At 51.3% G+C, this 24,098-nt stretch overlaps 15 non-coding genes across 15 annotated transcripts; 14 read left to right on the forward strand and 1 right to left on the reverse strand.

The window, feature by feature from the left end:
* Window positions 1-338: 338 nt before the first annotated feature.
* Window positions 339-410, forward strand: TRNAD-GUC (transfer RNA aspartic acid (anticodon GUC)). Its single transcript has one exon. It is a non-coding gene; the product is annotated as a tRNA-Asp (tRNA).
* A 2,846-nt stretch (window positions 411-3,256) lies between these two features.
* Window positions 3,257-3,328, forward strand: TRNAD-GUC (transfer RNA aspartic acid (anticodon GUC)). The gene has a single exon. It is a non-coding gene; the product is annotated as a tRNA-Asp (tRNA).
* A 1,396-nt stretch (window positions 3,329-4,724) lies between these two features.
* On the forward strand, window positions 4,725-4,796 carry TRNAD-GUC (transfer RNA aspartic acid (anticodon GUC)). Its single transcript has one exon. It is a non-coding gene; the product is annotated as a tRNA-Asp (tRNA).
* Window positions 4,797-6,192: 1,396 nt separating this feature from the next.
* TRNAD-GUC (transfer RNA aspartic acid (anticodon GUC)) lies at window positions 6,193-6,264 on the forward strand. The gene has a single exon. It is a non-coding gene; the product is annotated as a tRNA-Asp (tRNA).
* A 1,396-nt stretch (window positions 6,265-7,660) lies between these two features.
* TRNAD-GUC (transfer RNA aspartic acid (anticodon GUC)) lies at window positions 7,661-7,732 on the forward strand. Its single transcript has one exon. It is a non-coding gene; the product is annotated as a tRNA-Asp (tRNA).
* Window positions 7,733-9,128: 1,396 nt separating this feature from the next.
* Window positions 9,129-9,200, forward strand: TRNAD-GUC (transfer RNA aspartic acid (anticodon GUC)). Its single transcript has one exon. It is a non-coding gene; the product is annotated as a tRNA-Asp (tRNA).
* Window positions 9,201-10,596: 1,396 nt separating this feature from the next.
* On the forward strand, window positions 10,597-10,668 carry TRNAD-GUC (transfer RNA aspartic acid (anticodon GUC)). The gene has a single exon. It is a non-coding gene; the product is annotated as a tRNA-Asp (tRNA).
* Window positions 10,669-13,517: 2,849 nt separating this feature from the next.
* Window positions 13,518-13,589, forward strand: TRNAD-GUC (transfer RNA aspartic acid (anticodon GUC)). Its single transcript has one exon. It is a non-coding gene; the product is annotated as a tRNA-Asp (tRNA).
* Window positions 13,590-15,813: 2,224 nt separating this feature from the next.
* Window positions 15,814-15,895, reverse strand: TRNAL-AAG (transfer RNA leucine (anticodon AAG)). Its single transcript has one exon. It is a non-coding gene; the product is annotated as a tRNA-Leu (tRNA).
* A 540-nt stretch (window positions 15,896-16,435) lies between these two features.
* On the forward strand, window positions 16,436-16,507 carry TRNAD-GUC (transfer RNA aspartic acid (anticodon GUC)). Its single transcript has one exon. It is a non-coding gene; the product is annotated as a tRNA-Asp (tRNA).
* A 1,397-nt stretch (window positions 16,508-17,904) lies between these two features.
* Window positions 17,905-17,976, forward strand: TRNAD-GUC (transfer RNA aspartic acid (anticodon GUC)). Its single transcript has one exon. It is a non-coding gene; the product is annotated as a tRNA-Asp (tRNA).
* A 1,396-nt stretch (window positions 17,977-19,372) lies between these two features.
* TRNAD-GUC (transfer RNA aspartic acid (anticodon GUC)) lies at window positions 19,373-19,444 on the forward strand. The gene has a single exon. It is a non-coding gene; the product is annotated as a tRNA-Asp (tRNA).
* Window positions 19,445-20,840: 1,396 nt separating this feature from the next.
* Window positions 20,841-20,912, forward strand: TRNAD-GUC (transfer RNA aspartic acid (anticodon GUC)). Its single transcript has one exon. It is a non-coding gene; the product is annotated as a tRNA-Asp (tRNA).
* A 1,397-nt stretch (window positions 20,913-22,309) lies between these two features.
* On the forward strand, window positions 22,310-22,381 carry TRNAD-GUC (transfer RNA aspartic acid (anticodon GUC)). Its single transcript has one exon. It is a non-coding gene; the product is annotated as a tRNA-Asp (tRNA).
* Window positions 22,382-23,778: 1,397 nt separating this feature from the next.
* Window positions 23,779-23,850, forward strand: TRNAD-GUC (transfer RNA aspartic acid (anticodon GUC)). Its single transcript has one exon. It is a non-coding gene; the product is annotated as a tRNA-Asp (tRNA).
* The last annotated feature ends 248 nt before the right edge of the window (window positions 23,851-24,098 follow it).

Below are 24,098 nucleotides of genomic sequence, written 5' to 3' on the forward strand. Positions count from 1 at the left end.
CGGAAAGTGAAGCCGAAAAGGGGCTTAGCATGCAGCCCAGGGGTTTCTTTGACTGTCCTAAGCCCACAGGGACTTTGCCGTCCTCAGCTCATGAGACTTGAGATGGGTAGCTTGATTTGCTGAGGAAATGCGGGATGACAGATTCAACTCTGGAGTCAAACATAGCCCGGAACTATCGCCTTAAACTGAGTTTTAAGCCTGGTGCCGATAAAAAGAAAGAAATTAGCCTTAGATCGGGCAAGCCGTTTGACGGGGGAAAATGAGACCCCCTAGGCCAGCTAGGTGGTCGCTGGATGCTGTGCAGACATCAGCAGCTGTTCATTTCATGCCCTCACGTCTCCTCGTTAGTATAGTGGTCAGTATCCCCGCCTGTCACGCGGGAGACCGGGGTTCAATTCCCCGACGGGGAGGTTAAACCTTTTCTGGTTTTGTTTTAGTTCTTGACAAATATTCTTGAAGATTAGGCTGAGTCAAGTAGGGAATGGGTGCCAAGAACTGACTCTTTAAGAAAAAAGCACCGGCAACGCTAGTCATCGTACAATATTTGTGCACAATTGCTTACATTAGGCGGCCGGTCCACTTTATTGAGTCCCCCTCAGCACCATTTAGTGCTCCTGTTGTCTGCGAAGTCCAAATTGTAACCCTGAATCAGTTCCTCTTCTGACCCTTTGTATCATGTTACATGACGAGTAATGATCACCTGTTAGCTTTATCCCTAATTATAACTCTCACTCTTTCCCTGCATCTAACCCTAGCTCTAATCCCATCATTAACCTCGGTCCGGGCACACGCGTGAACCCTTACTCTCATCTCAGCCTCTCCTGGTGATACATCACACCTGGGATCGTTTGCTCCCTGTGGGCTGTGGGAAATTTGCTACCAGCACGCCCTGGAAGTGGGGCTCATTCCGCTGCAACGGGAGGTCTTCCCAGGACGCGTCACAGCTCAACGCAAGAGCTCCTGGGTTTCGAAGGCTCTTGCAGCAAGCCTTCACAAAGCAGCAGGGAGCGCCGTTCCAGATGGGAAACTTGAGACTGGATGTCCAGAAAAGCAAGACGTCAGAAGCGAAACCTTTTTCCTGCAGGGTGTGGCATACCATCCGCTTGCTCATTGCGACAGAGGTGGCACTAATGAAGGAAGAGGTCAACGTTACGTTCTTCTTTAAAATGCAAGGCCAGGAAAAGTGGCAGCGGTGGGATTTGAACCCACGCCTCCGAAGAGACTGGAGCCTTAATCCAGCGCCTTAGACCGCTCGGCCACGCTACCTCCCTGCTAGTCACCGAAAGCGGAACTTGACCCGTTGCCCGGCCCGCTTTAGTGCTTTGCCTTTTCTCCTTGGAAAGTCTGGAGACAGGCAGTGGAAGGGCAGGCAAACTGTCAGGTGCGCAGAGGAGGGGAGACCATGAGGCAAGGTGGGAGATGGGGGCAAGAAGTAAGAAAAAAACTAATCGCAAGCTAGGGCAGGATTCGGAAAGTGAAGCCGAAAAGGGGCTTAGCATGCAGCCCAGGGGTTTCTTTGACTGTCCTAAGCCCACAGGGACTTTGCCGTCCTCAGCTCATGAGACTTGAGATGGGTAGCTTGATTTGCTGAGGAAATGCGGGATGACAGATTCAACTCTGGAGTCAAACATAGCCCGGAACTATCGCCTTAAACTGAGTTTTAAGCCTGGTGCCGATAAAAAGAAAGAAATTAGCCTTAGATCGGGCAAGCCGTTTGACGGGGGAAAATGAGACCCCCTAGGCCAGCTAGGTGGTCGCTGGATGCTGTGCAGACATCAGCAGCTGTTCATTTCATGCCCTCACGTCTCCTCGTTAGTATAGTGGTCAGTATAGACCGGGGTTCAATTCCCCGACGGGGAGGTTAAACCTTTTCTGGATTTTTTTTAGTTCTTGACAAATATTCTTGAAGATTAGGCTGAGTCAAGTAGGGAATGGGTGCCAAGAACTGACTCTTTAAGAAAAAAGCACCGGCAACGCTAGTCATCGTACAATATTTGTGCACAATTGCTTACATTAGGCGGCCGGTCCACTTTATTGAGTCCCCCTCAGCACCATTTAGTGCTCCTGTTGTCTGCGAAGTCCAAATTGTAACCCTGAATCAGTTCCTCTTCTGACCCTTTGTATCATGTTACATGACGAGTAATGATCACCTGTTAGCTTTATCCCTAATTATAACTCTCACTCTTTCCCTGCATCTAACCCTAGCTCTAATCCCATCATTAACCTCGGTCCGGGCACACGCGTGAACCCTTACTCTCATCTCAGCCTCTCCTGGTGATACATCACACCTGGGATCGTTTGCTCCCTGTGGGCTGTGGGAAATTTGCTACCAGCACGCCCTGGAAGTGGGGCTCATTCCGCTGCAACGGGAGGTCTTCCCAGGACGCGTCACAGCTCAACGCAAGAGCTCCTGGGTTTCGAAGGCTCTTGCAGCAAGCCTTCACAAAGCAGCAGGGAGCGCCGTTCCAGATGGGAAACTTGAGACTGGATGTCCAGAAAAGCAAGACGTCAGAAGCGAAACCTTTTTCCTGCAGGGTGTGGCATACCATCCGCTTGCTCATTGCGACAGAGGTGGCACTAATGAAGGAAGAGGTCAACGTTACGTTCTTCTTTAAAATGCAAGGCCAGGAAAAGTGGCAGCGGTGGGATTTGAACCCACGCCTCCGAAGAGACTGGAGCCTTAATCCAGCGCCTTAGACCGCTCGGCCACGCTACCTCCCTGCTAGTCGCCGAAAGCGGAACTTGACCCGTTGCCCGGCCCGCTTTAGTGCTTTGCCTTTTCTCCTTGGAAAGTCTGGAGACAGGCAGTGGAAGGGCAGGCAAACTGTCAGGTGCGCAGAGGAGGGGAGACCATGAGGCAAGGTGGGAGATGGGGGCAAGAAGTGAGAAAAAAACTAATCGCAAGCTAGGGCAGGATTCGGAAAGTGAAGCCGAAAAGGGGCTTAGCATGCAGCCCAGGGGTTTCTTTGACTGTCCTAAGCCCACAGGGACTTTGCCGTCCTCAGCTCATGAGACTTGAGATGGGTAGCTTGATTTGCTGAGGAAATGCGGGATGACAGATTCAACTCTGGAGTCAAACATAGCCCGGAACTATCGCCTTAAACTGAGTTTTAAGCCTGGTGCCGATAAAAAGAAAGAAATTAGCCTTAGATCGGGCAAGCCGTTTGACGGGGGAAAATGAGACCCCCTAGGCCAGCTAGGTGGTCGCTGGATGCTGTGCAGACATCAGCAGCTGTTCATTTCATGCCCTCACGTCTCCTCGTTAGTATAGTGGTCAGTATCCCCGCCTGTCACGCGGGAGACCGGGGTTCAATTCCCCGACGGGGAGGTTAAACCTTTTCTGGATTTTTTTTAGTTCTTGACAAATATTCTTGAAGATTAGGCTGAGTCAAGTAGGGAATGGGTGCCAAGAACTGACTCTTTAAGAAAAAAGCACCGGCAACGCTAGTCATCGTACAATATTTGTGCACAATTGCTTACATTAGGCGGCCGGTCCACTTTATTGAGTCCCCCTCAGCACCATTTAGTGCTCCTGTTGTCTGCGAAGTCCAAATTGTAACCCTGAATCAGTTCCTCTTCTGACCCTTTGTATCATGTTACATGACGAGTAATGATCACCTGTTAGCTTTATCCCTAATTATAACTCTCACTCTTTCCCTGCATCTAACCCTAGCTCTAATCCCATCATTAACCTCGGTCCGGGCACACGCGTGAACCCTTACTCTCATCTCAGCCTCTCCTGGTGATACATCACACCTGGGATCGTTTGCTCCCTGTGGGCTGTGGGAAATTTGCTACCAGCACGCCCTGGAAGTGGGGCTCATTCCGCTGCAACGGGAGGTCTTCCCAGGACGCGTCACAGCTCAACGCAAGAGCTCCTGGGTTTCGAAGGCTCTTGCAGCAAGCCTTCACAAAGCAGCAGGGAGCGCCGTTCCAGATGGGAAACTTGAGACTGGATGTCCAGAAAAGCAAGACGTCAGAAGCGAAACCTTTTTCCTGCAGGGTGTGGCATACCATCCGCTTGCTCATTGCGACAGAGGTGGCACTAATGAAGGAAGAGGTCAACGTTACGTTCTTCTTTAAAATGCAAGGCCAGGAAAAGTGGCAGCGGTGGGATTTGAACCCACGCCTCCGAAGAGACTGGAGCCTTAATCCAGCGCCTTAGACCGCTCGGCCACGCTACCTCCCTGCTAGTCGCCGAAAGCGGAACTTGACCCGTTGCCCGGCCCGCTTTAGTGCTTTGCCTTTTCTCCTTGGAAAGTCTGGAGACAGGCAGTGGAAGGGCAGGCAAACTGTCAGGTGCGCAGAGGAGGGGAGACCATGAGGCAAGGTGGGAGATGGGGGCAAGAAGTGAGAAAAAAACTAATCGCAAGCTAGGGCAGGATTCGGAAAGTGAAGCCGAAAAGGGGCTTAGCATGCAGCCCAGGGGTTTCTTTGACTGTCCTAAGCCCACAGGGACTTTGCCGTCCTCAGCTCATGAGACTTGAGATGGGTAGCTTGATTTGCTGAGGAAATGCGGGATGACAGATTCAACTCTGGAGTCAAACATAGCCCGGAACTATCGCCTTAAACTGAGTTTTAAGCCTGGTGCCGATAAAAAGAAAGAAATTAGCCTTAGATCGGGCAAGCCGTTTGACGGGGGAAAATGAGACCCCCTAGGCCAGCTAGGTGGTCGCTGGATGCTGTGCTGACATCAGCAGCTGTTCATTTCATGCCCTCACGTCTCCTCGTTAGTATAGTGGTCAGTATCCCCGCCTGTCACGCGGGAGACCGGGGTTCAATTCCCCGACGGGGAGGTTAAACCTTTTCTGGATTTTTTTTAGTTCTTGACAAATATTCTTGAAGATTAGGCTGAGTCAAGTAGGGAATGGGTGCCAAGAACTGACTCTTTAAGAAAAAAGCACCGGCAACGCTAGTCATCGTACAATATTTGTGCACAATTGCTTACATTAGGCGGCCGGTCCACTTTATTGAGTCCCCCTCAGCACCATTTAGTGCTCCTGTTGTCTGCGAAGTCCAAATTGTAACCCTGAATCAGTTCCTCTTCTGACCCTTTGTATCATGTTACATGACGAGTAATGATCACCTGTTAGCTTTATCCCTAATTATAACTCTCACTCTTTCCCTGCATCTAACCCTAGCTCTAATCCCATCATTAACCTCGGTCCGGGCACACGCGTGAACCCTTACTCTCATCTCAGCCTCTCCTGGTGATACATCACACCTGGGATCGTTTGCTCCCTGTGGGCTGTGGGAAATTTGCTACCAGCACGCCCTGGAAGTGGGGCTCATTCCGCTGCAACGGGAGGTCTTCCCAGGACGCGTCACAGCTCAACGCAAGAGCTCCTGGGTTTCGAAGGCTCTTGCAGCAAGCCTTCACAAAGCAGCAGGGAGCGCCGTTCCAGATGGGAAACTTGAGACTGGATGTCCAGAAAAGCAAGACGTCAGAAGCGAAACCTTTTTCCTGCAGGGTGTGGCATACCATCCGCTTGCTCATTGCGACAGAGGTGGCACTAATGAAGGAAGAGGTCAACGTTACGTTCTTCTTTAAAATGCAAGGCCAGGAAAAGTGGCAGCGGTGGGATTTGAACCCACGCCTCCGAAGAGACTGGAGCCTTAATCCAGCGCCTTAGACCGCTCGGCCACGCTACCTCCCTGCTAGTCGCCGAAAGCGGAACTTGACCCGTTGCCCGGCCCGCTTTAGTGCTTTGCCTTTTCTCCTTGGAAAGTCTGGAGACAGGCAGTGGAAGGGCAGGCAAACTGTCAGGTGCGCAGAGGAGGGGAGACCATGAGGCAAGGTGGGAGATGGGGGCAAGAAGTGAGAAAAAAACTAATCGCAAGCTAGGGCAGGATTCGGAAAGTGAAGCCGAAAAGGGGCTTAGCATGCAGCCCAGGGGTTTCTTTGACTGTCCTAAGCCCACAGGGACTTTGCCGTCCTCAGCTCATGAGACTTGAGATGGGTAGCTTGATTTGCTGAGGAAATGCGGGATGACAGATTCAACTCTGGAGTCAAACATAGCCCGGAACTATCGCCTTAAACTGAGTTTTAAGCCTGGTGCCGATAAAAAGAAAGAAATTAGCCTTAGATCGGGCAAGCCGTTTGATGGGGGAAAATGAGACCCCCTAGGCCAGCTAGGTGGTCGCTGGATGCTGTGCAGACATCAGCAGCTGTTCATTTCATGCCCTCACGTCTCCTCGTTAGTATAGTGGTCAGTATCCCCGCCTGTCACGCGGGAGACCGGGGTTCAATTCCCCGACGGGGAGGTTAAACCTTTTCTGGATTTTTTTTAGTTCTTGACAAATATTCTTGAAGATTAGGCTGAGTCAAGTAGGGAATGGGTGCCAAGAACTGACTCTTTAAGAAAAAAGCACCGGCAACGCTAGTCATCGTACAATATTTGTGCACAATTGCTTACATTAGGCGGCCGGTCCACTTTATTGAGTCCCCCTCAGCACCATTTAGTGCTCCTGTTGTCTGCGAAGTCCAAATTGTAACCCTGAATCAGTTCCTCTTCTGACCCTTTGTATCATGTTACATGACGAGTAATGATCACCTGTTAGCTTTATCCCTAATTATAACTCTCACTCTTTCCCTGCATCTAACCCTAGCTCTAATCCCATCATTAACCTCGGTCCGGGCACACGCGTGAACCCTTACTCTCATCTCAGCCTCTCCTGGTGATACATCACACCTGGGATCGTTTGCTCCCTGTGGGCTGTGGGAAATTTGCTACCAGCACGCCCTGGAAGTGGGGCTCATTCCGCTGCAACGGGAGGTCTTCCCAGGACGCGTCACAGCTCAACGCAAGAGCTCCTGGGTTTCGAAGGCTCTTGCAGCAAGCCTTCACAAAGCAGCAGGGAGCGCCGTTCCAGATGGGAAACTTGAGACTGGATGTCCAGAAAAGCAAGACGTCAGAAGCGAAACCTTTTTCCTGCAGGGTGTGGCATACCATCCGCTTGCTCATTGCGACAGAGGTGGCACTAATGAAGGAAGAGGTCAACGTTACGTTCTTCTTTAAAATGCAAGGCCAGGAAAAGTGGCAGCGGTGGGATTTGAACCCACGCCTCCGAAGAGACTGGAGCCTTAATCCAGCGCCTTAGACCGCTCGGCCACGCTACCTCCCTGCTAGTCGCCGAAAGCGGAACTTGACCCGTTGCCCGGCCCGCTTTAGTGCTTTGCCTTTTCTCCTTGGAAAGTCTGGAGACAGGCAGTGGAAGGGCAGGCAAACTGTCAGGTGCGCAGAGGAGGGGAGACCATGAGGCAAGGTGGGAGATGGGGGCAAGAAGTGAGAAAAAAACTAATCGCAAGCTAGGGCAGGATTCGGAAAGTGAAGCCGAAAAGGGGCTTAGCATGCAGCCCAGGGGTTTCTTTGACTGTCCTAAGCCCACAGGGACTTTGCCGTCCTCAGCTCATGAGACTTGAGATGGGTAGCTTGATTTGCTGAGGAAATGCGGGATGACAGATTCAACTCTGGAGTCAAACATAGCCCGGAACTATCGCCTTAAACTGAGTTTTAAGCCTGGTGCCGATAAAAAGAAAGAAATTAGCCTTAGATCGGGCAAGCCGTTTGACGGGGGAAAATGAGACCCCCTAGGCCAGCTAGGTGGTCGCTGGATGCTGTGCTGACATCAGCAGCTGTTCATTTCATGCCCTCACGTCTCCTCGTTAGTATAGTGGTCAGTATCCCCGCCTGTCACGCGGGAGACCGGGGTTCAATTCCCCGACGGGGAGGTTAAACCTTTTCTGGATTTTTTTTAGTTCTTGACAAATATTCTTGAAGATTAGGCTGAGTCAAGTAGGGAATGGGTGCCAAGAACTGACTCTTTAAGAAAAAAGCACCGGCAACGCTAGTCATCGTACAATATTTGTGCACAATTGCTTACATTAGGCGGCCGGTCCACTTTATTGAGTCCCCCTCAGCACCATTTAGTGCTCCTGTTGTCTGCGAAGTCCAAATTGTAACCCTGAATCAGTTCCTCTTCTGACCCTTTGTATCATGTTACATGACGAGTAATGATCACCTGTTAGCTTTATCCCTAATTATAACTCTCACTCTTTCCCTGCATCTAACCCTAGCTCTAATCCCATCATTAACCTCGGTCCGGGCACACGCGTGAACCCTTACTCTCATCTCAGCCTCTCCTGGTGATACATCACACCTGGGATCGTTTGCTCCCTGTGGGCTGTGGGAAATTTGCTACCAGCACGCCCTGGAAGTGGGGCTCATTCCGCTGCAACGGGAGGTCTTCCCAGGACGCGTCACAGCTCAACGCAAGAGCTCCTGGGTTTCGAAGGCTCTTGCAGCAAGCCTTCACAAAGCAGCAGGGAGCGCCGTTCCAGATGGGAAACTTGAGACTGGATGTCCAGAAAAGCAAGACGTCAGAAGCGAAACCTTTTTCCTGCAGGGTGTGGCATACCATCCGCTTGCTCATTGCGACAGAGGTGGCACTAATGAAGGAAGAGGTCAACGTTACGTTCTTCTTTAAAATGCAAGGCCAGGAAAAGTGGCAGCGGTGGGATTTGAACCCACGCCTCCGAAGAGACTGGAGCCTTAATCCAGCGCCTTAGACCGCTCGGCCACGCTACCTCCCTGCTAGTCGCCGAAAGCGGAACTTGACCCGTTGCCCGGCCCGCTTTAGTGCTTTGCCTTTTCTCCTTGGAAAGTCTGGAGACAGGCAGTGGAAGGGCAGGCAAACTGTCAGGTGCGCAGAGGAGGGGAGACCATGAGGCAAGGTGGGAGATGGGGGCAAGAAGTGAGAAAAAAACTAATCGCAAGCTAGGGCAGGATTCGGAAAGTGAAGCCGAAAAGGGGCTTAGCATGCAGCCCAGGGGTTTCTTTGACTGTCCTAAGCCCACAGGGACTTTGCCGTCCTCAGCTCATGAGACTTGAGATGGGTAGCTTGATTTGCTGAGGAAATGCGGGATGACAGATTCAACTCTGGAGTCAAACATAGCCCGGAACTATCGCCTTAAACTGAGTTTTAAGCCTGGTGCCGATAAAAAGAAAGAAATTAGCCTTAGATCGGGCAAGCCGTTTGATGGGGGAAAATGAGACCCCCTAGGCCAGCTAGGTGGTCGCTGGATGCTGTGCAGACATCAGCAGCTGTTCATTTCATGCCCTCACGTCTCCTCGTTAGTATAGTGGTCAGTATCCCCGCCTGTCACGCGGGAGACCGGGGTTCAATTCCCCGACGGGGAGGTTAAACCTTTTCTGGATTTTTTTTAGTTCTTGACAAATATTCTTGAAGATTAGGCTGAGTCAAGTAGGGAATGGGTGCCAAGAACTGACTCTTTAAGAAAAAAGCACCGGCAACGCTAGTCATCGTACAATATTTGTGCACAATTGCTTACATTAGGCGGCCGGTCCACTTTATTGAGTCCCCCTCAGCACCATTTAGTGCTCCTGTTGTCTGCGAAGTCCAAATTGTAACCCTGAATCAGTTCCTCTTCTGACCCTTTGTATCATGTTACATGACGAGTAATGATCACCTGTTAGCTTTATCCCTAATTATAACTCTCACTCTTTCCCTGCATCTAACCCTAGCTCTAATCCCATCATTAACCTCGGTCCGGGCACACGCGTGAACCCTTACTCTCATCTCAGCCTCTCCTGGTGATACATCACACCTGGGATCGTTTGCTCCCTGTGGGCTGTGGGAAATTTGCTACCAGCACGCCCTGGAAGTGGGGCTCATTCCGCTGCAACGGGAGGTCTTCCCAGGACGCGTCACAGCTCAACGCAAGAGCTCCTGGGTTTCGAAGGCTCTTGCAGCAAGCCTTCACAAAGCAGCAGGGAGCGCCGTTCCAGATGGGAAACTTGAGACTGGATGTCCAGAAAAGCAAGACGTCAGAAGCGAAACCTTTTTCCTGCAGGGTGTGGCATACCATCCGCTTGCTCATTGCGACAGAGGTGGCACTAATGAAGGAAGAGGTCAACGTTACGTTCTTCTTTAAAATGCAAGGCCAGGAAAAGTGGCAGCGGTGGGATTTGAACCCACGCCTCCGAAGAGACTGGAGCCTTAATCCAGCGCCTTAGACCGCTCGGCCACGCTACCTCCCTGCTAGTCGCCGAAAGCGGAACTTGACCCGTTGCCCGGCCCGCTTTAGTGCTTTGCCTTTTCTCCTTGGAAAGTCTGGAGACAGGCAGTGGAAGGGCAGGCAAACTGTCAGGTGCGCAGAGGAGGGGAGACCATGAGGCAAGGTGGGAGATGGGGGCAAGAAGTGAGAAAAAAACTAATCGCAAGCTAGGGCAGGATTCGGAAAGTGAAGCCGAAAAGGGGCTTAGCATGCAGCCCAGGGGTTTCTTTGACTGTCCTAAGCCCACAGGGACTTTGCCGTCCTCAGCTCATGAGACTTGAGATGGGTAGCTTGATTTGCTGAGGAAATGCGGGATGACAGATTCAACTCTGGAGTCAAACATAGCCCGGAACTATCGCCTTAAACTGAGTTTTAAGCCTGGTGCCGATAAAAAGAAAGAAATTAGCCTTAGATCGGGCAAGCCGTTTGACGGGGGAAAATGAGACCCCCTAGGCCAGCTAGGTGGTCGCTGGATGCTGTGCAGACATCAGCAGCTGTTCATTTCATGCCCTCACGTCTCCTCGTTAGTATAGTGGTCAGTATCCCCGCCTGTCACGCGGGAGACCGGGGTTCAATTCCCCGACGGGGAGGTTAAACCTTTTCTGGATTTTTTTTAGTTCTTGACAAATATTCTTGAAGATTAGGCTGAGTCAAGTAGGGAATGGGTGCCAAGAACTGACTCTTTAAGAAAAAAGCACCGGCAACGCTAGTCATCGTACAATATTTGTGCACAATTGCTTACATTAGGCGGCCGGTCCACTTTATTGAGTCCCCCTCAGCACCATTTAGTGCTCCTGTTGTCTGCGAAGTCCAAATTGTAACCCTGAATCAGTTCCTCTTCTGACCCTTTGTATCATGTTACATGACGAGTAATGATCACCTGTTAGCTTTATCCCTAATTATAACTCTCACTCTTTCCCTGCATCTAACCCTAGCTCTAATCCCATCATTAACCTCGGTCCGGGCACACGCGTGAACCCTTACTCTCATCTCAGCCTCTCCTGGTGATACATCACACCTGGGATCGTTTGCTCCCTGTGGGCTGTGGGAAATTTGCTACCAGCACGCCCTGGAAGTGGGGCTCATTCCGCTGCAACGGGAGGTCTTCCCAGGACGCGTCACAGCTCAACGCAAGAGCTCCTGGGTTTCGAAGGCTCTTGCAGCAAGCCTTCACAAAGCAGCAGGGAGCGCCGTTCCAGATGGGAAACTTGAGACTGGATGTCCAGAAAAGCAAGACGTCAGAAGCGAAACCTTTTTCCTGCAGGGTGTGGCATACCATCCGCTTGCTCATTGCGACAGAGGTGGCACTAATGAAGGAAGAGGTCAACGTTACGTTCTTCTTTAAAATGCAAGGCCAGGAAAAGTGGCAGCGGTGGGATTTGAACCCACGCCTCCGAAGAGACTGGAGCCTTAATCCAGCGCCTTAGACCGCTCGGCCACGCTACCTCCCTGCTAGTCGCCGAAAGCGGAACTTGACCCGTTGCCCGGCCCGCTTTAGTGCTTTGCCTTTTCTCCTTGGAAAGTCTGGAGACAGGCAGTGGAAGGGCAGGCAAACTGTCAGGTGCGCAGAGGAGGGGAGACCATGAGGCAAGGTGGGAGATGGGGGCAAGAAGTGAGAAAAAAACTAATCGCAAGCTAGGGCAGGATTCGGAAAGTGAAGCCGAAAAGGGGCTTAGCATGCAGCCCAGGGGTTTCTTTGACTGTCCTAAGCCCACAGGGACTTTGCCGTCCTCAGCTCATGAGACTTGAGATGGGTAGCTTGATTTGCTGAGGAAATGCGGGATGACAGATTCAACTCTGGAGTCAAACATAGCCCGGAACTATCGCCTTAAACTGAGTTTTAAGCCTGGTGCCGATAAAAAGAAAGAAATTAGCCTTAGATCGGGCAAGCCGTTTGACGGGGGAAAATGAGACCCCCTAGGCCAGCTAGGTGGTCGCTGGATGCTGTGCAGACATCAGCAGCTGTTCATTTCATGCCCTCACGTCTCCTCGTTAGTATAGTGGTCAGTATCCCCGCCTGTCACGCGGGAGACCGACGGGGAGGTTAAACCTTTTCTGGATTTTTTTTAGTTCTTGACAAATATTCTTGAAGATTAGGCTGAGTCAAGTAGGGAATGGGTGCCAAGAACTGACTCTTTAAGAAAAAAGCACCGGCAACGCTAGTCATCGTACAATATTTGTGCACAATTGCTTACATTAGGCGGCCGGTCCACTTTATTGAGTCCCCCTCAGCACCATTTAGTGCTCCTGTTGTCTGCGAAGTCCAAATTGTAACCCTGAATCAGTTCCTCTTCTGACCCTTTGTATCATGTTACATGACGAGTAATGATCACCTGTTAGCTTTATCCCTAATTATAACTCTCACTCTTTCCCTGCATCTAACCCTAGCTCTAATCCCATCATTAACCTCGGTCCGGGCACACGCGTGAACCCTTACTCTCATCTCAGCCTCTCCTGGTGATACATCACACCTGGGATCGTTTGCTCCCTGTGGGCTGTGGGAAATTTGCTACCAGCACGCCCTGGAAGTGGGGCTCATTCCGCTGCAACGGGAGGTCTTCCCAGGACGCGTCACAGCTCAACGCAAGAGCTCCTGGGTTTCGAAGGCTCTTGCAGCAAGCCTTCACAAAGCAGCAGGGAGCGCCGTTCCAGATGGGAAACTTGAGACTGGATGTCCAGAAAAGCAAGACGTCAGAAGCGAAACCTTTTTCCTGCAGGGTGTGGCATACCATCCGCTTGCTCATTGCGACAGAGGTGGCACTAATGAAGGAAGAGGTCAACGTTACGTTCTTCTTTAAAATGCAAGGCCAGGAAAAGTGGCAGCGGTGGGATTTGAACCCACGCCTCCGAAGAGACTGGAGCCTTAATCCAGCGCCTTAGACCGCTCGGCCACGCTACCTCCCTGCTAGTCGCCGAAAGCGGAACTTGACCCGTTGCCCGGCCCGCTTTAGTGCTTTGCCTTTTCTCCTTGGAAAGTCTGGAGACAGGCAGTGGAAGGGCAGGCAAACTGTCAGGTGCGCAGAGGAGGGGAGACCATGAGGCAAGGTGGGAGATGGGGGCAAGAAGTGAGAAAAAAACTAATCGCAAGCTAGGGCAGGATTCGGAAAGTGAAGCCGAAAAGGGGCTTAGCATGCAGCCCAGGGGTTTCTTTGACTGTCCTAAGCCCACAGGGACTTTGCCGTCCTCAGCTCATGAGACTTGAGATGGGTAGCTTGATTTGCTGAGGAAATGCGGGATGACAGATTCAACTCTGGAGTCAAACATAGCCCGGAACTATCGCCTTAAACTGAGTTTTAAGCCTGGTGCCGATAAAAAGAAAGAAATTAGCCTTAGATCGGGCAAGCCGTTTGACGGGGGAAAATGAGACCCCCTAGGCCAGCTAGGTGGTCGCTGGATGCTGTGCAGACATCAGCAGCTGTTCATTTCATGCCCTCACGTCTCCTCGTTAGTATAGTGGTCAGTATCCCCGCCTGTCACGCGGGAGACCGGGGTTCAATTCCCCGACGGGGAGGTTAAACCTTTTCTGGTTTTGTTTTAGTTCTTGACAAATATTCTTGAAGATTAGGCTGAGTCAAGTAGGGAATGGGTGCCGAGAACTGACTCTTTAAGAAAAAAGCACCGGCAACGCTAGTCATCGTACAATATTTGTGCACAATTGCTTACATTAGGCGGCCGGTCCACTTTATTGAGTCCCCCTCAGCACCATTTAGTGCTCCTGTTGTCTGCGAAGTCCAAATTGTAACCCTGAATCAGTTCCTCTTCTGACCCTTTGTATCATGTTACATGACGAGTAATGATCACCTGTTAGCTTTATCCCTAATTATAACTCTCACTCTTTCCCTGCATCTAACCCTAGCTCTAATCCCATCATTAACCTCGGTCCGGGCACACGCGTGAACCCTTACTCTCATCTCAGCCTCTCCTGGTGATACATCACACCTGGGATCGTTTGCTCCCTGTGGGCTGTGGGAAATTTGCTACCAGCACGCCCTGGAAGTGGGGCTCATTCCGCTGCAACGGGAGGTCTTCCCAGGACGCGTCACAGCTCAACGCAAGAGCTCCTGGGTTTCGAAGGCTCTTGCAGCAAGCCTTCACAAAGCAGCAGGGAGCGCCGTTCCAGATGGGAAACTTGAGACTGGATGTCCAGAAAAGCAAGACGTCAGAAGCGAAACCTTTTTCCTGCAGGGTGTGGCATACCATCCGCTTGCTCATTGCGACAGAGGTGGCACTAATGAAGGAAGAGGTCAACGTTACGTTCTTCTTTAAAATGCAAGGCCAGGAAAAGTGGCAGCGGTGGGATTTGAACCCACGCCTCCGAAGAGACTGGAGCCTTAATCCAGCGCCTTAGACCGCTCGGCCACGCTACCTCCCTGCTAGTCACCGAAAGCGGAACTTGACCCGTTGCCCGGCCCGCTTTAGTGCTTTGCCTTTTCTCCTTGGAAAGTCTGGAGACAGGCAGTGGAAGGGCAGGCAAACTGTCAGGTGCGCAGAGGAGGGGAGACCATGAGGCAAGGTGGGAGATGGGGGCAAGAAGTAAGAAAAAAACTAATCGCAAGCTAGGGCAGGATTCGGAAAGTGAAGCCGAAAAGGGGCTTAGCATGCAGCCCAGGGGTTTCTTTGACTGTCCTAAGCCCACAGGGACTTTGCCGTCCTCAGCTCATGAGACTTGAGATGGGTAGCTTGATTTGCTGAGGAAATGCGGGATGACAGATTCAACTCTGGAGTCAAACATAGCCCGGAACTATCGCCTTAAACTGAGTTTTAAGCCTGGTGCCGATAAAAAGAAAGAAATTAGCCTTAGATCGGGCAAGCCGTTTGACGGGGGAAAATGAGACCCCCTAGGCCAGCTAGGTGGTCGCTGGATGCTGTGCAGACATCAGCAGCTGTTCATTTCATGCCCTCACGTCTCCTCGTTAGTATAGTGGTCAGTATAGACCGGGGTTCAATTCCCCGACGGGGAGGTTAAACCTTTTCTGGATTTTTTTTAGTTCTTGACAAATATTCTTGAAGATTAGGCTGAGTCAAGTAGGGAATGGGTGCCAAGAACTGACTCTTTAAGAAAAAAGCACCGGCAACGCTAGTCATCGTACAATATTTGTGCACAATTGCTTACATTAGGCGGCCGGTCCACTTTATTGAGTCCCCCTCAGCACCATTTAGTGCTCCTGTTGTCTGCGAAGTCCAAATTGTAACCCTGAATCAGTTCCTCTTCTGACCCTTTGTATCATGTTACATGACGAGTAATGATCACCTGTTAGCTTTATCCCTAATTATAACTCTCACTCTTTCCCTGCATCTAACCCTAGCTCTAATCCCATCATTAACCTCGGTCCGGGCACACGCGTGAACCCTTACTCTCATCTCAGCCTCTCCTGGTGATACATCACACCTGGGATCGTTTGCTCCCTGTGGGCTGTGGGAAATTTGCTACCAGCACGCCCTGGAAGTGGGGCTCATTCCGCTGCAACGGGAGGTCTTCCCAGGACGCGTCACAGCTCAACGCAAGAGCTCCTGGGTTTCGAAGGCTCTTGCAGCAAGCCTTCACAAAGCAGCAGGGAGCGCCGTTCCAGATGGGAAACTTGAGACTGGATGTCCAGAAAAGCAAGACGTCAGAAGCGAAACCTTTTTCCTGCAGGGTGTGGCATACCATCCGCTTGCTCATTGCGACAGAGGTGGCACTAATGAAGGAAGAGGTCAACGTTACGTTCTTCTTTAAAATGCAAGGCCAGGAAAAGTGGTAGCGGTGGGATTTGAACCCACGCCTCCGAAGAGACTGGAGCCTTAATCCAGCGCCTTAGACCGCTCGGCCACGCTACCTCCCTGCTAGTCGCCGAAAGCGGAACTTGACCCGTTGCCCGGCCCGCTTTAGTGCTTTGCCTTTTCTCCTTGGAAAGTCTGGAGACAGGCAGTGGAAGGGCAGGCAAACTGTCAGGTGCGCAGAGGAGGGGAGACCATGAGGCAAGGTGGGAGATGGGGGCAAGAAGTGAGAAAAAAACTAATCGCAAGCTAGGGCAGGATTCGGAAAGTGAAGCCGAAAAGGGGCTTAGCATGCAGCCCAGGGGTTTCTTTGACTGTCCTAAGCCCACAGGGACTTTGCCGTCCTCAGCTCATGAGACTTGAGATGGGTAGCTTGATTTGCTGAGGAAATGCGGGATGACAGATTCAACTCTGGAGTCAAACATAGCCCGGAACTATCGCCTTAAACTGAGTTTTAAGCCTGGTGCCGATAAAAAGAAAGAAATTAGCCTTAGATCGGGCAAGCCGTTTGACGGGGGAAAATGAGACCCCCTAGGCCAGCTAGGTGGTCGCTGGATGCTGTGCAGACATCAGCAGCTGTTCATTTCATGCCCTCACGTCTCCTCGTTAGTATAGTGGTCAGTATCCCCGCCTGTCACGCGGGAGACCGGGGTTCAATTCCCCGACGGGGAGGTTAAACCTTTTCTGGATTTTTTTTAGTTCTTGACAAATATTCTTGAAGATTAGGCTGAGTCAAGTAGGGAATGGGTGCCAAGAACTGACTCTTTAAGAAAAAAGCACCGGCAACGCTAGTCATCGTACAATATTTGTGCACAATTGCTTACATTAGGCGGCCGGTCCACTTTATTGAGTCCCCCTCAGCACCATTTAGTGCTCCTGTTGTCTGCGAAGTCCAAATTGTAACCCTGAATCAGTTCCTCTTCTGACCCTTTGTATCATGTTACATGACGAGTAATGATCACCTGTTAGCTTTATCCCTAATTATAACTCTCACTCTTTCCCTGCATCTAACCCTAGCTCTAATCCCATCATTAACCTCGGTCCGGGCACACGCGTGAACCCTTACTCTCATCTCAGCCTCTCCTGGTGATACATCACACCTGGGATCGTTTGCTCCCTGTGGGCTGTGGGAAATTTGCTACCAGCACGCCCTGGAAGTGGGGCTCATTCCGCTGCAACGGGAGGTCTTCCCAGGACGCGTCACAGCTCAACGCAAGAGCTCCTGGGTTTCGAAGGCTCTTGCAGCAAGCCTTCACAAAGCAGCAGGGAGCGCCGTTCCAGATGGGAAACTTGAGACTGGATGTCCAGAAAAGCAAGACGTCAGAAGCGAAACCTTTTTCCTGCAGGGTGTGGCATACCATCCGCTTGCTCATTGCGACAGAGGTGGCACTAATGAAGGAAGAGGTCAACGTTACGTTCTTCTTTAAAATGCAAGGCCAGGAAAAGTGGCAGCGGTGGGATTTGAACCCACGCCTCCGAAGAGACTGGAGCCTTAATCCAGCGCCTTAGACCGCTCGGCCACGCTACCTCCCTGCTAGTCGCAGAAAGCGGAACTTGACCCGTTGCCCGGCCCGCTTTAGTGCTTTGCCTTTTCTCCTTGGAAAGTCTGGAGACAGGCAGTGGAAGGGCAGGCAAACTGTCAGGTGCGCAGAGGAGGGGAGACCATGAGGCAAGGTGGGAGATGGGGGCAAGAAGTGAGAAAAAAACTAATCGCAAGCTAGGGCAGGATTCGGAAAGTGAAGCCGAAAAGGGGCTTAGCATGCAGCCCAGGGGTTTCTTTGACTGTCCTAAGCCCACAGGGACTTTGCCGTCCTCAGCTCATGAGACTTGAGATGGGTAGCTTGATTTGCTGAGGAAATGCGGGATGACAGATTCAACTCTGGAGTCAAACATAGCCCGGAACTATCGCCTTAAACTGAGTTTTAAGCCTGGTGCCGATAAAAAGAAAGAAATTAGCCTTAGATCGGGCAAGCCGTTTGACGGGGGAAAATGAGACCCCCCTAGGCCAGCTAGGTGGTCGCTGGATGCTGTGCAGACATCAGCAGCTGTTCATTTCATGCCCTCACGTCTCCTCGTTAGTATAGTGGTCAGTATCCCCGCCTGTCACGCGGGAGACCGGGGTTCAATTCCCCGACGGGGAGGTTAAACCGTTTCTGGATTTTTTTTAGTTCTTGACAAATATTCTTGAAGATTAGGCTGAGTCAAGTAGGGAATGGGTGCCAAGAACTGACTCTTTAAGAAAAAAGCACCGGCAACGCTAGTCATCGTACAATATTTGTGCACAATTGCTTACATTAGGCGGCCGGTCCACTTTATTGAGTCCCCCTCAGCACCATTTAGTGCTCCTGTTGTCTGCGAAGTCCAAATTGTAACCCTGAATCAGTTCCTCTTCTGACCCTTTGTATCATGTTACATGACGAGTAATGATCACCTGTTAGCTTTATCCCTAATTATAACTCTCACTCTTTCCCTGCATCTAACCCTAGCTCTAATCCCATCATTAACCTCGGTCCGGGCACACGCGTGAACCCCTACTCTCATCTCAGCCTCTCCTGGTGATACATCACACCTGGGATCGTTTGCTCCCTGTGGGCTGTGGGAAATTTGCTACCAGCACGCCCTGGAAGTGGGGCTCATTCCGCTGCAACGGGAGGTCTTCCCAGGACGCGTCACAGCTCAACGCAAGAGCTCCTGGGTTTCGAAGGCTCTTGCAGCAAGCCTTCACAAAGCAGCAGGGAGCGCCGTTCCAGATGGGAAACTTGAGACTGGATGTCCAGAAAAGCAAGACGTCAGAAGCGAAACCTTTTTCCTGCAGGGTGTGGCATACCATCCGCTTGCTCATTGCGACAGAGGTGGCACTAATGAAGGAAGAGGTCAACGTTACGTTCTTCTTTAAAATGCAAGGCCAGGAAAAGTGGCAGCGGTGGGATTTGAACCCACGCCTCCGAAGAGACTGGAGCCTTAATCCAGCGCCTTAGACCGCTCGGCCACGCTACCTCCCTGCTAGTCGCCGAAAGCGGAACTTGACCCGTTGCCCGGCCCGCTTTAGTGCTTTGCCTTTTCTCCTTGGAAAGTCTGGAGACAGGCAGTGGAAGGGCAGGCAAACTGTCAGGTGCGCAGAGGAGGGGAGACCATGAGGCAAGGTGGGAGATGGGGGCAAGAAGTGAGAAAAAAACTAATCGCAAGCTAGGGCAGGATTCGGAAAGTGAAGCCGAAAAGGGGCTTAGCATGCAGCCCAGGGGTTTCTTTGACTGTCCTAAGCCCACAGGGACTTTGCCGTCCTCAGCTCATGAGACTTGAGATGGGTAGCTTGATTTGCTGAGGAAATGCGGGATGACAGATTCAACTCTGGAGTCAAACATAGCCCGGAACTATCGCCTTAAACTGAGTTTTAAGCCTGGTGCCGATAAAAAGAAAGAAATTAGCCTTAGATCGGGCAAGCCGTTTGACGGGGGAAAATGAGACCCCCTAGGCCAGCTAGGTGGTCGCTGGATGCTGTGCAGACATCAGCAGCTGTTCATTTCATGCCCTCACGTCTCCTCGTTAGTATAGTGGTCAGTATCCCCGCCTGTCACGCGGGAGACCGGGGTTCAATTCCCCGACGGGGAGGTTAAACCTTTTCTGGATTTTTTTTAGTTCTTGACAAATATTCTTGAAGATTAGGCTGAGTCAAGTAGGGAATGGGTGCCAAGAACTGACTCTTTAAGAAAAAAGCACCGGCAACGCTAGTCATCGTACAATATTTGTGCACAATTGCTTACATTAGGCGGCCGGTCCACTTTATTGAGTCCCCCTCAGCACCATTTAGTGCTCCTGTTGTCTGCGAAGTCCAAATTGTAACCCTGAATCAGTTCCTCTTCTGACCCTTTGTATCATGTTACATGACGAGTAATGATCACCTGTTAGCTTTATCCCTAATTATAACTCTCACTCTTTCCCTGCATCTAACCCTAGCTCTAATCCCATCATTAACCTCGGTCCGGGCACACGCGTGAACCCTTACTCTCATCTCAGCCTCTCCTGGTGATACATCACACCTGGGATCGTTTGCTCCCTGTGGGCTGTGGGAAATTTGCTACCAGCACGCCCTGGAAGTGGGGCTCATTCCGCTGCAACGGGAGGTCTTCCCAGGACGCGTCACAGCTCAACGCAAGAGCTCCTGGGTTTCGAAGGCTCTTGCAGCAAGCCTTCACAAAGCAGCAGGGAGCGCCGTTCCAGATGGGAAACTTGAGACTGGATGTCCAGAAAAGCAAGACGTCAGAAGCGAAACCTTTTTCCTGCAGGGTGTGGCATACCATCCGCTTGCTCATTGCGACAGAGGTGGCACTAATGAAGGAAGAGGTCAACGTTACGTTCTTCTTTAAAATGCAAGGCCAGGAAAAGTGGCAGCGGTGGGATTTGAACCCACGCCTCCGAAGAGACTGGAGCCTTAATCCAGCGCCTTAGACCGCTCGGCCACGCTACCTCCCTGCTAGTCGCCGAAAGCGGAACTTGACCCGTTGCCCGGCCCGCTTTAGTGCTTTGCCTTTTCTCCTTGGAAAGTCTGGAGACAGGCAGTGGAAGGGCAGGCAAACTGTCAGGTGCGCAGAGGAGGGGAGACCATGAGGCAAGGTGGGAGATGGGGGCAAGAAGTGAGAAAAAAACTAATCGCAAGCTAGGGCAGGATTCGGAAAGTGAAGCCGAAAAGGGGCTTAGCATGCAGCCCAGGGGTTTCTTTGACTGTCCTAAGCCCACAGGGACTTTGCCGTCCTCAGCTCATGAGACTTGAGATGGGTAGCTTGATTTGCTGAGGAAATGCGGGATGACAGATTCAACTCTGGAGTCAAACATAGCCCGGAACTATCGCCTTAAACTGAGTTTTAAGCCTGGTGCCGATAAAAAGAAAGAAATTAGCCTTAGATCGGGCAAGCCGTTTGACGGGGGAAAATGAGACCCCCTAGGCCAGCTAGGTGGTCGCTGGATGCTGTGCAGACATCAGCAGCTGTTCATTTCATGCCCTCACGTCTCCTCGTTAGTATAGTGGTCAGTATCCCCGCCTGTCACGCGGGAGACCGGGGTTCAATTCCCCGACGGGGAGGTTAAACCTTTTCTGGATTTTTTTTAGTTCTTGACAAATATTCTTGAAGATTAGGCTGAGTCAAGTAGGGAATGGGTGCCAAGAACTGACTCTTTAAGAAAAAAGCACCGGCAACGCTAGTCATCGTACAATATTTGTGCACAATTGCTTACATTAGGCGGCCGGTCCACTTTATTGAGTCCCCCTCAGCACCATTTAGTGCTCCTGTTGTCTGCGAAGTCCAAATTGTAACCCTGAATCAGTTCCTCTTCTGACCCTTTGTATCATGTTACATGACGAGTAATGATCACCTGTTAGCTTTATCCCTAATTATAACTCTCACTCTTTCCCTGCATCTAACCCTAGCTCTAATCCCATCATTAACCTCGGTCCGGGCACACGCGTGAACCCCTACTCTCATCTCAGCCTCTCCTGGTGATACATCACACCTGGGATCGTTTGCTCCCTGTGGGCTGTGGGAAATTTGCTACCAGCACGCCCTGGAAGTGGGGCTCATTCCGCTGCAACGGGAGGTCTTCCCAGGACGCGTCACAGCTCAACGCAAGAGCTCCTGGGTTTCGAAGGCTCTTGCAGCAAGCCTTCACAAAGCAGCAGGGAGCGCCGTTCCAGATGGGAAACTTGAGACTGGATGTCCAGAAAAGCAAGACGTCAGAAGCGAAACCTTTTTCCTGCAGGGTGTGGCATACCATCCGCTTGCTCATTGCGACAGAGGTGGCACTAATGAAGGAAGAGGTCAACGTTACGTTCTTCTTTAAAATGCAAGGCCAGGAAAAGTGGCAGCGGTGGGATTTGAACCCACGCCTCCGAAGAGACTGGAGCCTTAATCCAGCGCCTTAGACCGCTCGGCCACGCTACCTCCCTGCTAGTCGCCGAAAGCGGAACTTGACCCGTTGCCCGGCCCGCTTTAGTGCTTTGCCTTTTCTCCTTGGAAAGTCTGGAGACAGGCAGTGGAAGGGCAGGCAAACTGTCAGGTGCGCAGAGGAGGGGAGACCATGAGGCAAGGTGGGAGATGGGGGCAAGAAGTAAGAAAAAAACTAATCGCAAGCTAGGGCAGGATTCGGAAAGTGAAGCCGAAAAGGGGCTTAGCATGCAGCCCAGGGGTTTCTTTGACTGTCCTAAGCCCACAGGGACTTTGCCGTCCTCAGCTCATGAGACTTGAGATGGGTAGCTTGATTTGCTGAGGAAATGCGGGATGACAGATTCAACTCTGGAGTCAAACATAGCCCGGAACTATCGCCTTAAACTGAGTTTTAAGCCTGGTGCCGATAAAAAGAAAGAAATTAGCCTTAGATCGGGCAAGCCGTTTGACGGGGGAAAATGAGACCCCCCTAGGCCAGCTAGGTGGTCGCTGGATGCTGTGCAGACATCAGCAGCTGTTCATTTCATGCCCTCACGTCTCCTCGTTAGTATAGTGGTCAGTATCCCCGCCTGTCACGCGGGAGACCGGGGTTCAATTCCCCGACGGGGAGGTTAAACCGTTTCTGGATTTTTTTTAGTTCTTGACAAATATTCTTGAAGATTAGGCTGAGTCAAGTAGGGAATGGGTGCCAAGAACTGACTCTTTAAGAAAAAAGCACCGGCAACGCTAGTCATCGTACAATATTTGTGCACAATTGCTTACATTAGGCGGCCGGTCCACTTTATTGAGTCCCCCTCAGCACCATTTAGTGCTCCTGTTGTCTGCGAAGTCCAAATTGTAACCCTGAATCAGTTCCTCTTCTGACCCTTTGTATCATGTTACATGACGAGTAATGATCACCTGTTAGCTTTATCCCTAATTATAACTCTCACTCTTTCCCTGCATCTAACCCTAGCTCTAATCCCATCATTAACCTCGGTCCGGGCACACGCGTGAACCCCTACTCTCATCTCAGCCTCTCCTGGTGATACATCACACCTGGGATCGTTTGCTCCCTGTGGGCTGTGGGAAATTTGCTACCAGCACGCCCTGGAAGTGGGGCTCATTCCGCTGCAACGGGAGGTCTTCCCAGGACGCGTCACAGCTCAACGCAAGAGCTCCTGGGTTTCGAAGGCTCTTGCAGCAAGCCTTCACAAAGCAGCAGGGAGCGCCGTTCCAGATGGGAAACTTGAGACTGGATGTCCAGAAAAGCAAGACGTCAGAAGCGAAACCTTTTTCCTGCAGGGTGTGGCATACCATCCGCTTGCTCATTGCGACAGAGGTGGCACTAATGAAGGAAGAGGTCAACGTTACGTTCTTCTTTAAAATGCAAGGCCAGGAAAAGTGGCAGCGGTGGGATTTGAACCCACGCCTCCGAAGAGACTGGAGCCTTAATCCAGCGCCTTAGACCGCTCGGCCACGCTACCTCCCTGCTAGTCGCCGAAAGCGGAACTTGACCCGTTGTCCGGCCCGCTTTAGTGCTTTGCCTTTTCTCCTTGGAAAGTCTGGAGACAGGCAGTGGAAGGGCAGGCAAACTGTCAGGTGCGCAGAGGAGGGGAGACCATGAGGCAAGGTGGGAGATGGGGGCAAGAAGTAAGAAAAAAACTAATCGCAAGCTAGGGCAGGATTCGGAAAGTGAAGCCGAAAAGGGGCTTAGCATGCAGCCCAGGGGTTTCTTTGACTGTCCTAAGCCCACAGGGACTTTGCCGTCCTCAGCTCATGAGACTTGAGATGGGTAGCTTGATTTGCTGAGGAAATGCGGGATGACAGATTCAACTCTGGAGTCAAACATAGCCCGGAACTATCGCCTTAAACTGAGTTTTAAGCCTGGTGCCGATAAAAAGAAAGAAATTAGCCTTAGATCGGGCAAGCCGTTTGACGGGGGAAAATGAGACCCCCCTAGGCCAGCTAGGTGGTCGCTGGATGCTGTGCAGACATCAGCAGCTGTTCATTTCATGCCCTCACGTCTCCTCGTTAGTATAGTGGTCAGTATCCCCGCCTGTCACGCGGGAGACCGGGGTTCAATTCCCCGACGGGGAGGTTAAACCGTTTCTGGATTTTTTTTAGTTCTTGACAAATATTCTTGAAGATTAGGCTGAGTCAAGTAGGGAATGGGTGCCAAGAACTGACTCTTTAAGAAAAAAGCACCGGCAACGCTAGTCATCGTACAATATTTGTGCACAATTGCTTACATTAGGCGGCCGGTCCACTTTATTGAGTCCCCCTCAGCACCATTTAGTGCTCCTGTTGTCTGCGAAGTCCAAATTGTAACCCTGAATCAGTTCCTC

The sequence above is a fragment of the Ambystoma mexicanum genome, chromosome 1p (assembly GCF_040938575.1).
Source record: "Ambystoma mexicanum isolate Mex_15411 chromosome 1p, UKY_AmexF1_1, whole genome shotgun sequence".
NCBI classification, from domain to species: Eukaryota; Metazoa; Chordata; class Amphibia; order Caudata; family Ambystomatidae; genus Ambystoma; species Ambystoma mexicanum.